Below are 14234 nucleotides of genomic sequence, written 5' to 3' on the forward strand. Positions count from 1 at the left end.
TGGGTAATTGAGAATATATTGTTGAACTGTGTGTCATAGCTTGCTACGGCAAACTATATTTTTATACTGTAATCACTAGCAGAGGTGTTTGTAAAGAACTTGGGCTTGGGCTTACATTGGTGAACACTTTTGGTTGTGAGTGAAGCATGCATAGTGGGGATATAGTTGGGAGATGTAATGAGTTGTGGGCAGTCACATAACGTTCTTGAGAGAGAAACTGTGTGTTAGAGACTGTGTGTTAAGATTGTGAAATATTTTATTCTGTATAACTCTGGGTTGATGACAACCGTAATTAGATTTTGTTGTTTGTTGTATAACTGGGTATACCTAGTAGTGTATGACGTCATTGCAAAACAAAAGTCTTAGTAAATCTGATGTATTAAGACACTTGTGAAGTTGGACATTATATTAAGAGAAAAGATCTGATATGTAATATAAATAGTACATGGTTTTGATTAGGGTATATTGTATTTCAGTGTATTTGTGTATTGGGTAATGGTGATGACGAACGTAGATGATGATTCTGGGAGTGGCGAAGATGAGTCTGGTGATGGCGGTGGTCAATGATTTTGACGAACGGCGAAGGTGATCTATGAATGATCCTGACAAAGAGTGTTGATGATTCGGGTGAATGATGGTGGTAATAATGGTGAATGGAGGAGATGATCAGTGAAGGATCGTGATGAGGGTACCAATGATTCTGGTGAACGGAGATGATCAGTGAATGACCGTGACGAGGGGGTTAGTGATTCTGGTGAACGACAGGGGTATTAATAGTAAACGACAACGGTGATCAGTGAATGATCATTATGAGGTGTGATGATTCTAGTGAATGATAATAATGATAATGGGGAATGGTGAAGATGATCAGTGAATGATCATGACAAGGGTGACGATGAGGGTGACTTATGATGATGAATTGTGAAATGTGATGAATAGTGGAAGACAGACATTTTAGTATTATTTTGTGGTTAAAAGATTTTTACTCTATTTAATATTGATTCATAGTTTAATTTACATGTGATATATGTTACATGCGTGATAGTGCAATATGTATTGGTTGGGAGGGAAGTGTTATGTAAATAAATGTGTATGAATGATTCCTGAGTTGTCGTCTTGTTTCTTTTGGGATACCGACCCGTGACAAATGGTGGAGATGCAGGGCAACATAATTTTCTAACAAGTGTATTGTTATTTATTAAGTCACATTGTTGGTACCTAAAGGAAGCAAGGGCGTTGTATTAGAGTGTTTGGCCTTAGTAGTAGGCTACTAGTTATTATAACTGTTAGAACATAAAAAGGGCTAGTGTATAATACCACAAGCTAAGAGATCTGCGTTTAGTTTCGTCATTGTGTATACTTGTGCTAGAGGTACATTGTGGGGGGATAGATAAGAAAGGTAGGTATTACAGATAGCTATTGTTAGTTAGTGAGTTACGGAGCACGTACAGTGTTTATGACTTCATTGCGGATACAAGGTAAGCATAAAACTGTGGAAGTACGGTTCACGTTAGTTTGGATCAAATCGAATGAAGGTAATAGTATATTTGTGTGTGTTGTGGTTGGTATTTTTAGATATTAAGATGGAGTTTGAAAAATTTGTGGATATAGGTAAGAGTCTAGGATTGGAGAAGTTGGAGCTGCAGAAATTCGTTAAGGAGCAGATGGAAGAATGGAGAGAACAAACGAGACTAGATAGAGAAGAACGAGCAAGAGAAAGAGAGGGTGCTAAGGAGTTAGCTGATGCACATGCTAGGGAAAAGGAACGTGAGAGAGAGGTGGCTAAAGAGGTCAGGGAATATGAAAGACAAGAGAAGGAACGTGAACGAGCATTTCAGCTGGAGTTGGAGTTTGAGAAAAGTAAGAGAGATAGTGGTAGTTTATCTAAGTCAAGTGATAATTCGCGTGTCCACAAAGCTAAACTTAAAATGCATATATTTCAAGATGGGAAAGATGATATGGATGCATATTTAACCAGTTTTGAAAGGATGTTGACAGTGCAGAAGTCACCAACAGAGGAATGGGCTATTCACTTGGGTACTTTATTAACAGGTAGAGCTAGAGATGTGTATGTGAGATTGAGTAATGACGATGCAATGGATTATGACAAATTAAAAACTGCGTTGTTGCATAGATATGATCTTACTCAAGACGGGTTTAGACAGAAGTTTAGAACTGCTAAGATTGAACCAGGAGAGACGTACACACAATTTTTGAACAGATTAACTGGGTATATGAACCGATGGATCAAACTGAGTGAGATTACGCAGAGTTATGATGGATTGTTTGATTTAATAATACGTGAACAACTTTTGAATTCAGCTGGGACTGAATTAACATTGTACCTAAAAGAAAGGACTCCAGAAGATGCTTCTAAAATGGCGAAATTAGCAGACGTTTGTGGAAGCAAGAAAAGAAACGAATCACGGTAAGAAAGAAGCGGGAAGAAGTAGATGCGAGTATTTAGGAGATAGTAGAGTTAGAGGAGGACAGTCAGGATTTAAGAAAGGAAGAGGGTTAACTGATCAGTATAGAAATGATTCTCGACCATGGCCACCAAAATGTTTCATTTGCAATAAAACTGGTCATATAGCTAGAATATGTCCGAGTAGGAAACGACCAGAACAGACAAGTGTTAAGGAAGTCATTGGTTGTATGGTTTCACTAAAGAAAGAGAAAATTTTGGATAGAGATAGCAATATGAATGTCTTTGTTGGAACATGCTTAGGAAAGGAGACAACTATCATTAGGGATACGGGTTGTTCAACAGTGGTAATAAGAAGAGCATTAGTACCCGAAAATGACATGACAGGTGAAATGGGAAGTTACGTTACACTGGATGGGGAAGTTAAGGAAGCACCTTGGTGTGAAACATATATCAAGACACCGTACTTTACTGGAAAAGTCAGAGCTATGGTATTGGATAATCCTATTTACGACATTGTAATTGGAAATGTAACAGGAGCAGAAGGTGTAACGAAGAAAGATATAGCACAGACCATTGGAATAATGGAAACCAGAGCACAGATGAGAAAGGCAAGTTGTAAAATGAAATCACTGATAACACCAACAGTACAAATAGAGGAGATGAAGGCTGACCAGATAAAGCTAGAACAAGGTAAGGATGGAAGTTTAGATAAATTGTTTAATTTGGCAAAACAGGGTGAGGAAACCATGAGAGGTCAAAACTTTTCTAAATTTGTGATAGAGAAAGGATTGTTGAAAAGGAAAGCACAATCGCCAAATGTTGAACATGGTAAAGTATTTGAACAGGTGGTAGTGCCTACTAAGTTGAGACAAGGCGTGATGAAGATCGGCCATGAAACAACAATGGCAGGACACATGGCTACAAAGAAAACTATTGACAGGGTTCAGCAGCACTTTTATTGGCCAGGGTTGCAAAGAGATGTACGACGATTCTGCCAGTCGTGTGACATATGTCAAAGAACCATTCCAAAAGGTAGAATAGGAAAACGCAAGAGTAACTAGGTGGGCGTTGGCTCTGCAACCTTACAGGTTTGTATGTAAGAGTATACAAGGCAAAGACAACCTGTGTGCAGATCTTTTAAGTAGATGTGGTGATAATGAGGATGTGGAATAGTAGAGCTGTCGGGGGGGAGAGATGTAGAAACGTGAGAGTAACTTTGACGTACTGTGACTTGTGATTGTTTATTTGTTATAATTTTATTCGGTGAAGTAAAATTTTAAGTAGGGGGGTGTGTCACAAGTCAAGGGTACTAAAATAAGAACCATATTATATTTTAGAACATTTATTGTAAATACTTGGGTAATTGAGAATATATTGTTGAACTGTGTGTCATAGCTTGCTAAGGCAAACTATATTTTTATACTGTAATCACTAGCAGAGGTGTTTGTAAAGAACTTGGGCTTGGGCTTACATTGGTGAACACTTTTGGTTGTGAGTGAAGCATGCATAGTGGGGATATAGTTGGGAGATGTAATGAGTTGTGGGCAGTCACATAACGTTCTTGAGAGAGAGAAACTGTGTGTTAAGATATTGTGAAATATTTTATTCTGTATAACTCTGGGTTGATGACAACCGTAAGTAGATTTTGTTTGTTTGTTGTATAACTGTGGTACTATTGTGTATATGTGTTAGTAGTTGTATGTAACGTCATTGCAAAACAAAAGTAGTAAATCTGTTTATGTAATATTTAAGACACTTGTGAAGTGCGGACATTATATTAAGAGAAAATTGTCTAACATCTGATATGGTAATATAAATATTACATGGTTTTGATTAGGGTATATTGTATTTCAGTGTAGTATTGGGTCCTGGTGATGACGAACGTAGATGATGTATTCTGGGAGTTGGCGACGAGTGTCAATGGTGAACAGAGGTGGTGATTTGACGAACGGCGAAGGTGATCTGTGAATGATCCTGACAAAGAGTGTTGCTGATTCGGGTGAATGATGGTGGTAATAATGGTGAATGGAGGAGATGATCAGTGAAGGATCGTGATGAGGGTACCAATGATTCTGGTGAACGGAGATGATCAGTGAATGACCGTGACGAGGGGGTTAGTGATTCTGGTGAACGACAGGGGTATTAATGGTAAACGACAACGGTGATCAGTGAATGATCATTATGAGGTGTGATGATTCTAGTGAATGATAATAATGATAATGTGGAATGGTGAAGATGATCAGTGAATGATCATGACAAGGGTGATGATGAGAGTGACTTATGATGATGAATTGTGAAATGTGATGAATAGTGGAAGACAGACATTTTAGTATTATTTTGTGGTTAAAAGACTTTTACTCTATTTAATATTGATTCATAGTTTAATTTACATGTGATATGTGTTACATGCGTGATAGTGCAATATGTATTGGTTGGGAGGGAAGTGTTATGTAAATAAATGTGTATGAATGATTCCTGAGTTGTCGTCTTGTTTCTTTTGGGATACGTGACGACCCCGTGTAACCATCTACATAACTACCATAACCCACTAATTACTGATATTTTTGTAAAAATAATTGAATTATTTCAACGGTCCATAATTCAGGAAAAAAGTAACGGCTATTTGGAGCGAAGAGGTGTGACGTATTACTTTTGTAGTCACGTGATGGGCAACCCCCAAATAACTGCAATGTCAAAACGATTTGCCAAGCTCCTGTAACGAGAACGCTTGACAGACCTATGCGACGTAGGGTAAATCGAAAGAAAAACAATGAAAATAAGTTATAAAACGATATATAAACATGTACTGAATGATAATAAGCTTATACATTAATTTATTTTAGCAACAGAAGCATTTTAAACGGCGACGATTCGACTAGTTAGGCCTTTGCATGTACAGATAAATTTATCGTTTGTTGTTCGCGGAAAAATCTAAACACCTAAACACCGCATTCATTTTTCAGTTTGTCAAATTTATTATTATATAAAATATGCCATAACCCCATGGGTAATTACAAATGGCTTACAATAGGAATTACTACATTTTTAAAGAATACTGTGAACTAGACGGTGTTTACATAGGAAGTGGCTATATATACGACGGCCGTGTATATATGGCCTCCGCTAACGAGGGCTGCCTATAAACACAGCAAACATGTATATCGGCGGTAATAAGTATTTGATTGATCCATATTGCCGAACCACTTGGAACAAGAGGAATACATACTAAATAAAAACCAGGGAATGGGGGGTTGAATATGAATCTAGCGGACCCTTTTGTATACGTTTTCCATAGACACCTACTCAGTGTTTCTGCCGGAAAGATTGTTTTTGGGTTTGGCGCTATGAAGTTAAATATTTACAATGTGTTTGCTGAATGCCACAGCAGTCGATAGGGGGTATGGGGGCCTTCCCCAGAAATAATATGGGTTAGGTGTAGGGTTAGGGTTATGAAAATCACACAGTAATAATAAAGAGTCATTAATTTTGTCAAGGTTAACTTAAATTGTTTAAATCTGCAATAAAATTTGGGTATGGCGCCATACCCATTTTACCCTGCTACCGTATATGAATAGCGTAATATTGCCCCTGCAGTACTATAATAATAATAATAATAATAATAATAATAATTATTATTATTATATATGAATGAATGAATACATATAAATAAAAAAAATTATCAGCTTCTGAGATTATCTGAAAAATAAAATAAATACACACCAACTACGGACAGTACACAAACTAACAGCGGGGGCTTGCAACTGGAAACAGTCGGAAGGAAACGTGTTATCCGTTTCCGAACCGTCAATGTACCACTATTGTTATAGATAAGCATAATTAATAACTATGATTCGGTAACAGTTTAGCTAGTTTCGCAGATCGGTATGGTTAGAGGACATTATGTTGTGTATTAAGCAAAAATTATTCTGCCACAATGCTTTTTGTCTGTGCAGGCACATACCCATCTCCTTATACATGCAATTTGTTTTGTGATACATTTTTCGGGGAACATGTCTCGACCCCTCACCGTAAACTTCGCTCGCCTCCGTGTAGATCTCCTTCCCATGCTAAAATCCTTGCACACGCGTCTGCAGTGGTACTGTGTACGGAGCTCCGTAAAAAAGCAAAAACAAAAACAAACATACAAACAAACATCAAACAAATTAAACAACAAAATAACCCTCGGTCCCCCTCATCCCCCCAAAATAAATAAAATCAAAATAAATAATAATAATAATCGCTTGATCGATCACCTGCTCAAGCAGATTTTGTTTTCTGTTGTTTTTTCCCCCGATAATTGTCCGGCGGAGCGTGTCACCCTCTCAGTATAAACCGTCCCTTGACGCAGACATGTATACTGATGATATAACAGAAACAATGTTACGTTTCAGAAGCAGTGTTCAAAATGGCGATTCCCTCAATCATGGTTCAATTAAAATGTTTTGGGTGATACAATAGCAAGGTGTGGTATTCCAAATTAATGTAATTGTCATTTATAATGCATATTTAGAGAAATAAGACCCACTAAATCTGTGATTGAGCGCCTTTAATGTAATCTACAATCGTACGTATCACCGACGTCGGTGGTGTAGTGGTTAAGTCATCGGCATTAAGGCTGGGGGGGGGGGGGGGGGGGATTTAGCTCGGTCAGCATCGCAGGATCGAACCATCTCGGTGGATCCATTCAGCTGATTGGATTTTTCTCGTTCCAACCAGTGCACCACAACTGGACAAAGGCTGTGGTATGTGTTTTCCTGTCTGTGGGAAAATGCATATAAAAGATCCCTTGCTGCATTAGAACAAATGTAACGGGTTTCCTCTAATGGCTACGAGGCTACGAGTCTGATGGCTACGAGAATTACCAAATGTTTGACATCCAATGGCTGATGATTAATTAATCCATGTGCTCCAGTGGTATCGTTAAACAAAACAAACTTTATAAGGCTGGTAGATACTGGGTTCGCATCGCAGCACCGGATTCCACCTAACGTGAGTTTCAACAGTACAGAAGGGAGTTTTAAGATCACTACACCAACTTCTCTGTCGCTGATGACTAGCCATCGTCGCTGATAACTAGCCATTATAGCTGATGTGGGTGCGGTCAGAATTAGCTCAGTCGGTAGTGCATTAATATGGTGTCCGATGGTCGTAGGATCGAACCACCTCGGCGGAACTATTGGGTCCCAATCAGTCCCTCACGACTAGTATATCAAAGGTATTAAACTTTTTTTTAATTGGACATACTAACGAAAATTAAATTACAATAACACGGAATGAAAGTGGGTTTCCGCCCTTACGCTAAGCCATCGTCTGCTTCGTTCGACAAAGTTACTGGGTATATACAAAATAGAAGTAAAGTCTCTGTTTAACCACAAGTTTAAAATCTCAACGTTTCGTCAACTACATATTGATATCGTCAGGAGAAAACTGAACTAATGTCTGACCACATTGTTAATATAGGGACATCTCGGGGATAGCCTGTAATATTCCATCACGGGATCAACCAACGTCTTCGATCTAGGTATTATACTGAGTCAAATTAAAAACTTCACAACCGTGTCATCTTGGCTAATTAGCAAATATGACAGAAGAACGTGTTAAATAAGGTATTTTGTTATTGTATGACGTCTAAAGAAAGAATAGGAATAAATGTTGAGTCAAAAATCTGTTAATTGCGCCCAGAGCATTCATCAAAACCACAGTCAAAATGGTAATTCACAAGCAGGGTCGTCTGATGAAATCACAGGTTCAGTAGCGCGTATGCCCTCCATGTGTACCACCCACAACTGCAAGGCAACGGCTCCTCATTGACTGCCTGGTGCGTGTAAAGACTGCATAAGGGATACGGCGCCACTGTTCCACTAATGAGGCACCAAGTTCCTTCAAAGTCTGTGGAGGGTTCCTGGGAGTGTGCAGTGGTCTTCCCAGTACATCTCAGACGTGCTCGATTGGATTCAAGTCGGGCGACCTTGAAGGCCAATCCATGGCATTGATGCTCGCTTTCCTCAGGTAATCCCTTGTCAAGATGGCCGTGTGGGGTCTGGCGTTGTCATGCTGAAAGATCAGGACTGGACCATGAGCTGCCATGAAAGGCACAAGTTCCTGGGCCAGCATCTGGTCGCGGTATGCAGCAGCGTGCCAGGATGACACGGAAGTCGAGAACGTCCATTTCCACAGAAAGCACCCCAAACCATTACACTTCCGCCTCCGAATCTGTCAACGTCACTGACACAACACTGAGCATGACTTTCAACAGGTCGTCTCCAAACCCTCTGCCTGCCATCGGCAAATCGCAGTGTGAATCTTGATTCATCGCCAAACACCACTATATTCCATTCCCTCGGAGTCCATCGCACGTGGCGTTGTGCCCACAGTTGACATTGACGTCGATGAAATTGGGTCAAAATGGGTCCAACATATGGGAGCCGTGCGTGGAGGTGAGCGGTTCGCAGCGAACACCCGACGTCTGAAAACGTCATTACTGGTTGCTGTAGCTGTCATGAAACGATTGCGGAGGTGAAGTAACACACTAATTATTATGAAGGTCATCTGCCTATGAAGTCACACGTGGTCTACCGGGGGGGGGGGGGGGGGGGGGGGCATCAGCTGTGGTGCCCGTTTGTTATACTCGTGTCCGCAGATCATAATTTGCCCGTCGACTGCAACCTTGTAACGTCAGCTACTGACGTTCCCGCGTGCAACATGCCGACGACACATTCACGCTGCACATTTGTAAGGCGTGGCATCGAAACAGGTCGTAACAAATATCGTTTTAATGTGTTTTTTCGTTGTAACAGACTACTGTTAGCAAGTAACAATGAAAACACGTGTGCTATTGTAGTCACGTGACCAGTGGCACGTGCAAAACCAATTTTGCCTCAATGGTGCTGTGCACATGCTATGGATCGGGTCACGTGGGCTGTGATGGGCTTCAAATGGAGTTTAGACATTGCCATTACAATATTTATTCCTAAAAGATACCTGCTTTTAATACTCATTGACTTTATTCAAATTTTAGATTGTGAAGTTTTTATCTTGACTCAGTATATATACACAACTACGTGTCAGTTGTTTTCCCGTTGTTTATTGCAGGAGTTAATAGTGCGCAAGAATATTTTACCACGAGACTACGAATCTTGCGCCCTACAAACGAGTGCAATAAATAACATGGTTCTGTTTTTATTACCTACCACCATTCTATATTATGATTAACAAAAGTTGAATTAAATATGACAACTTATTTCATCTAGAAAGTTAGTTGAATTTGTGGTATTGACAGATCGCTGAGGGTCCTGGCTAGGGAACTGATGTCATTCCAGTGAACACGTACATGTAACTACGTATTCGAGATGTTGTATTACAGACCAAGAAGAAGAAGAAGATAAAGAAGAAGAATAAGAAGAAGAGAAGAAGAAGAAGAAGAAAGTATTTTATTAGTGTCACACACTATAGATAAATCGTGCTGTATAAATATATGTATCCAGTGGTTAAGAACTACCGCATCCGGCCAGTGGCCTACGAGACACGTCAAACATTTAGAATTCTAAAATATTTTAAAACACAGTGTGCTAACTTCTAAGTAAAATATAATACTGATGCTAAATTTGATTTGGGTTATTCAGTAAAAGCAATCATAAAATTGTTATACATTTAGTATTTTCTTTTCTCTTGAGTATGGTTAAAAGAGGCTGCATCCCATAACTTCATTCTTAAATCTGAATAGAAATTACACGTGATCGAAAAATGAAATTCATCTTCTATAGTATATTGGTTACAACATTTAGAAACACGACTATATAAAGGGGTTATCGGCCTTGTAAATCTCCAAATTTCAACTTCCAAGGGTAAGGTACCGCACCAAAATTGCTTTATATACACACATATTCAATAAAATATTGTTTTAATTGCACGATCACAATGGTCTTTTGTTACTGTAGTAAAATTAAATGGGTATGTAATAAATTTGAACGGAGATCTCAGAAGGGCATGCCTGAACGTTATTTGATATTAAACACGCAAATCAGGTGACACCATTACCGAGTTCCTAATTGGCACAGTGCAAAAGTTAGCAACATAGCATACGACAGGGTGCTATAACTGAGCAGACAACATCATCGTCCAGGGACACGCGTGCGTGATCAACCCCTGTGTTCTCTTGCCACGGCCAGCTCGTGATTTTAGCCTCAATAATGAGCATCTCTAACCGCTACAGCCGATTTACCAAAAGCACGCTGAGATAATGATTAACACAAAAAACCCACCTCCGTTCAGTCCTGGAGGATTAACTGCAGGAACAGCTTGGCGATGGAAAGTTGTTTACGACAAACATTCCTCACACTCTGGACGCGGATTCGAACCCTTGGGTGTCGTGTAGAGCATGTCTCTGTCACCCCATCCATCATTAGCAAGCATTCTGCACGCGAGCGTCCTCCCTTAGGCCGCCCATCTCACTGAACCCGTGTTAGGCAGAAGATGATCTTGTAACACAGTGATACCGGTGCGTGACGTCATGCAATCAGACCTCTTCAGAATCTAATCTCACAAGTGGACCACTTGCATTTAAGAGAAATTCAAATGTAACGTATAATGACATTATTAATGTATCATTGTGACATATTCAACGACGGCTTTGCATGAATGAGATAATGGAGGGATGATGGATAGATGGACGAATGAATGAATGAATATATCAAACTTGCTAATTTAGTTAAGGATTGTCTGTTATTTCCTATACGTTCATCGGCGTATGAACAAAAAAATCATCCGCAAACTGTGTGAATCGGCGGAAGTTGTCACAAGTTTGCGGATGGGTTTTTTCCATACCCAGATGAACGTAAAAGAAATGACAATACTTATAATTAAATTTGAATCATACTTGCTAATAATAACACTAAAACTTCATACTTTATTTTGAATTATTTTTGTCCATAAACAATAACGCTCAATAAGACAACTTGCCCATATCAAATGACGTCATCCGATATGACGTTCCCTGACAACGTATTTTTTACATTCATCGAGAAATAATTAAATTTTCTTTGTTACTTTTTTTTGTTCATATCTCGATGAACCGAAACAAAATTAAGCCACGCCCACTACCCTCCTCCTACTGACTCGCACTACTTTTATGCAACAAGCCGGATTATTCTGGTAATCATATTTAAATATTTTGAAGAAAACACACGTGAAAGCTACAAAAAATGTATACGATAAATTAATGGAAAATCCTATAGAAGAGTAGACAGGTAGATCTATACGCATTTATTTAAAAACAACAACAACAACAAAACAACCTCTTCGCTAATCATGACATGAGACTCGGTCGGTGGCCAAAGACACCATGTAGGAAACTTCACGCCTAAATTTAGATTGCGTCGCGTGCAAAACAATCACCAATTCCTCATCTTCATGTTGACCAGCCTGCCTGACCTCTGTATAAAGGTATATATTAATATTTTCAAACTGCCCAATGGGTAATGACATAGAAGTCTGTCAGGCTTTTCAATATTAGGGTGAGATCATGGAGTTAATCGCATTCGGTCCACATTTAGCTTTCATACATGTTCGATGAATTCGTAGAATTCAAGTATGTTTTTCTCCATATCCATGGCTACAGCTTGTCTTTACATAATTCAGATGGCACAAAAAGCAAACCCAATTCTTCTCCTCATTCTAATTCTATTGTGCAATGGTGTTGAAACAAATCCCGGGCCAAACCAAAACACTGAACAATATACGTAGCTTACGTAATAAACTGTGCATACCAGAACTTTCGAAAATACTTACTGACTTTCACATCGTATGCTTCACCGAAACTCATCTTGATAAGCAGGTGTCCAATAAGGAAATAAAGAGTCATCACTATGACGAACCGTACCGAAGGGACCGTACCAATCACGGAAAGGGTTTCGCGGTTTATGTCCATTCATATCTAGCCCATACACGACGATACGACTAAGAAACGCCTCATGACAAAATAATATGGGTACAAATTAAACTTAAACAGAAATCACTACTATTATGCGTGGTATACCGCCCAAATACAACACCGACAACATTCTGGGACAAGTTAAACTATTCGATAGAAAAAAGCTTTAGGTATGTAAGGCAACATTATTGAACAATATACGTATTACGTAATAAACTGGTGACCTCAACTTTCGAAGATTTACTCATCGTGCAACACGAAACCCACTTGCACAGAGTTCCAATAATGCACATAAAAGTCATCACTATGTTCAACCGTACCGAACAGACCGACCGTGTAATAGCGAAAGGGTTTGCGGACACTCATATCTAGCCCAATTCGACGATACGACTAAGAAACATGTGACAAAATAAACGAGGTAATTAAATAAACAGAAATCACTACTGTTATGCGTCCGATACAACACCGAAACATTCTGGGACAAGTTAAACTATTCGATAAAAAAGCTTTAGGTTAAGGCAACAAATGTCGGTGACCTCAATCAAGATTTACTCTCGTCAAAACAAACAAACTGCACGAGTTAATAATGCACAAACACTTGTTCAATGTTACTGACAGCCCGACACGTGTAATAGCGAACAGTGCGACACTTATTGACCCAATTCTTATCACAAATACATGTGAAATAACGAGAGTAGCATTATACCGTTATCCACGATTGTTAGCGATCATAAAATAACATACATAGTATTAAATAATTTTAAATGCACTGCTAGAGCATACGAAAGAGTAATATGGCTTTACAATAAAGGTGATTTCGAAAAATCGAATGAATTAATTACGAATGAACCATTGCAATTAATATTTGAAAATTCAGAAAATGTTGACATTGCATGCGATAATTTTGAATCTGTAATTAAAAATCACATTGCAAATAGTATACCGCATCGCATTGTTACCTTTCGATCTAATGATAAGTCATGGTTTGATAGTAAACTACGAAAAGAATTACGAATTAGAGACCGATGTCGAAAAAAAGCGCTAAAATCTAAACGACCAAACGGATTAACGTAAATGCAAAAATCAAAGAAACAACGTTAATAATATGAAAAAAAGAGCTAAAGAAGAATTTGCTAATTCCCTAGACGAAAAACTAAGACAACTTTGTATTGAAAATAAAACCACGTACTGGCAATATATGAAATTTATTTTAAAAACATCGATACCACAAACCATTAAACTACCACTTAAAGATGCAACATCAGATGTGCCTGTTTCATATACGAATTTTGAAAAAGCAGAAACGCTAAACAATTATTTTCTATCAATTTCATCAGTTGATGATGCAAATATTGCACTTCCGAGTTTTGGACAACGTTGCAGGGAATCTTTGGAAACCTTGACAATAACCGCTGAAGAAATAATAGACATTATTACAATATTAGCACCTAATAAAGCAAGTGGCCCAGATAAAATAAGCCATAAACTACTAAAACGTATTGTTAATTCCATTTCGATTCCTCTTCAATTGCTCTTTAATAAATCACTGATCTCAGCAGAATTCCGTACCAATTGAAAAATTTCCCACGTAAAACCGCTATTCAAAAAAGGAGATAGAAGTTCACCAACACATTACAGACCTATATCATTAATAAGTTGTGTTGGAAAACTATTTGAGAGAATCGTGTTTAAACACTTGTATAATTATTTCACATTCAATAATCTACTTTATAAGTATCAGTGTGCTTACCGACCTAACCACAGCACCGTGTACCAATTAATTGAATTGTATAATAAGAATTGTAAATCACTGGACAATAAAGAATATTTCTGTGCAGTTTTCTGTGACATGTCCAAGGCCTTTGATCGGGTATGGCA

Source organism: Gigantopelta aegis, chromosome 9, assembly GCF_016097555.1.
Source record: "Gigantopelta aegis isolate Gae_Host chromosome 9, Gae_host_genome, whole genome shotgun sequence".
Classification (NCBI taxonomy): Eukaryota; Metazoa; Mollusca; class Gastropoda; order Neomphalida; family Peltospiridae; genus Gigantopelta; species Gigantopelta aegis.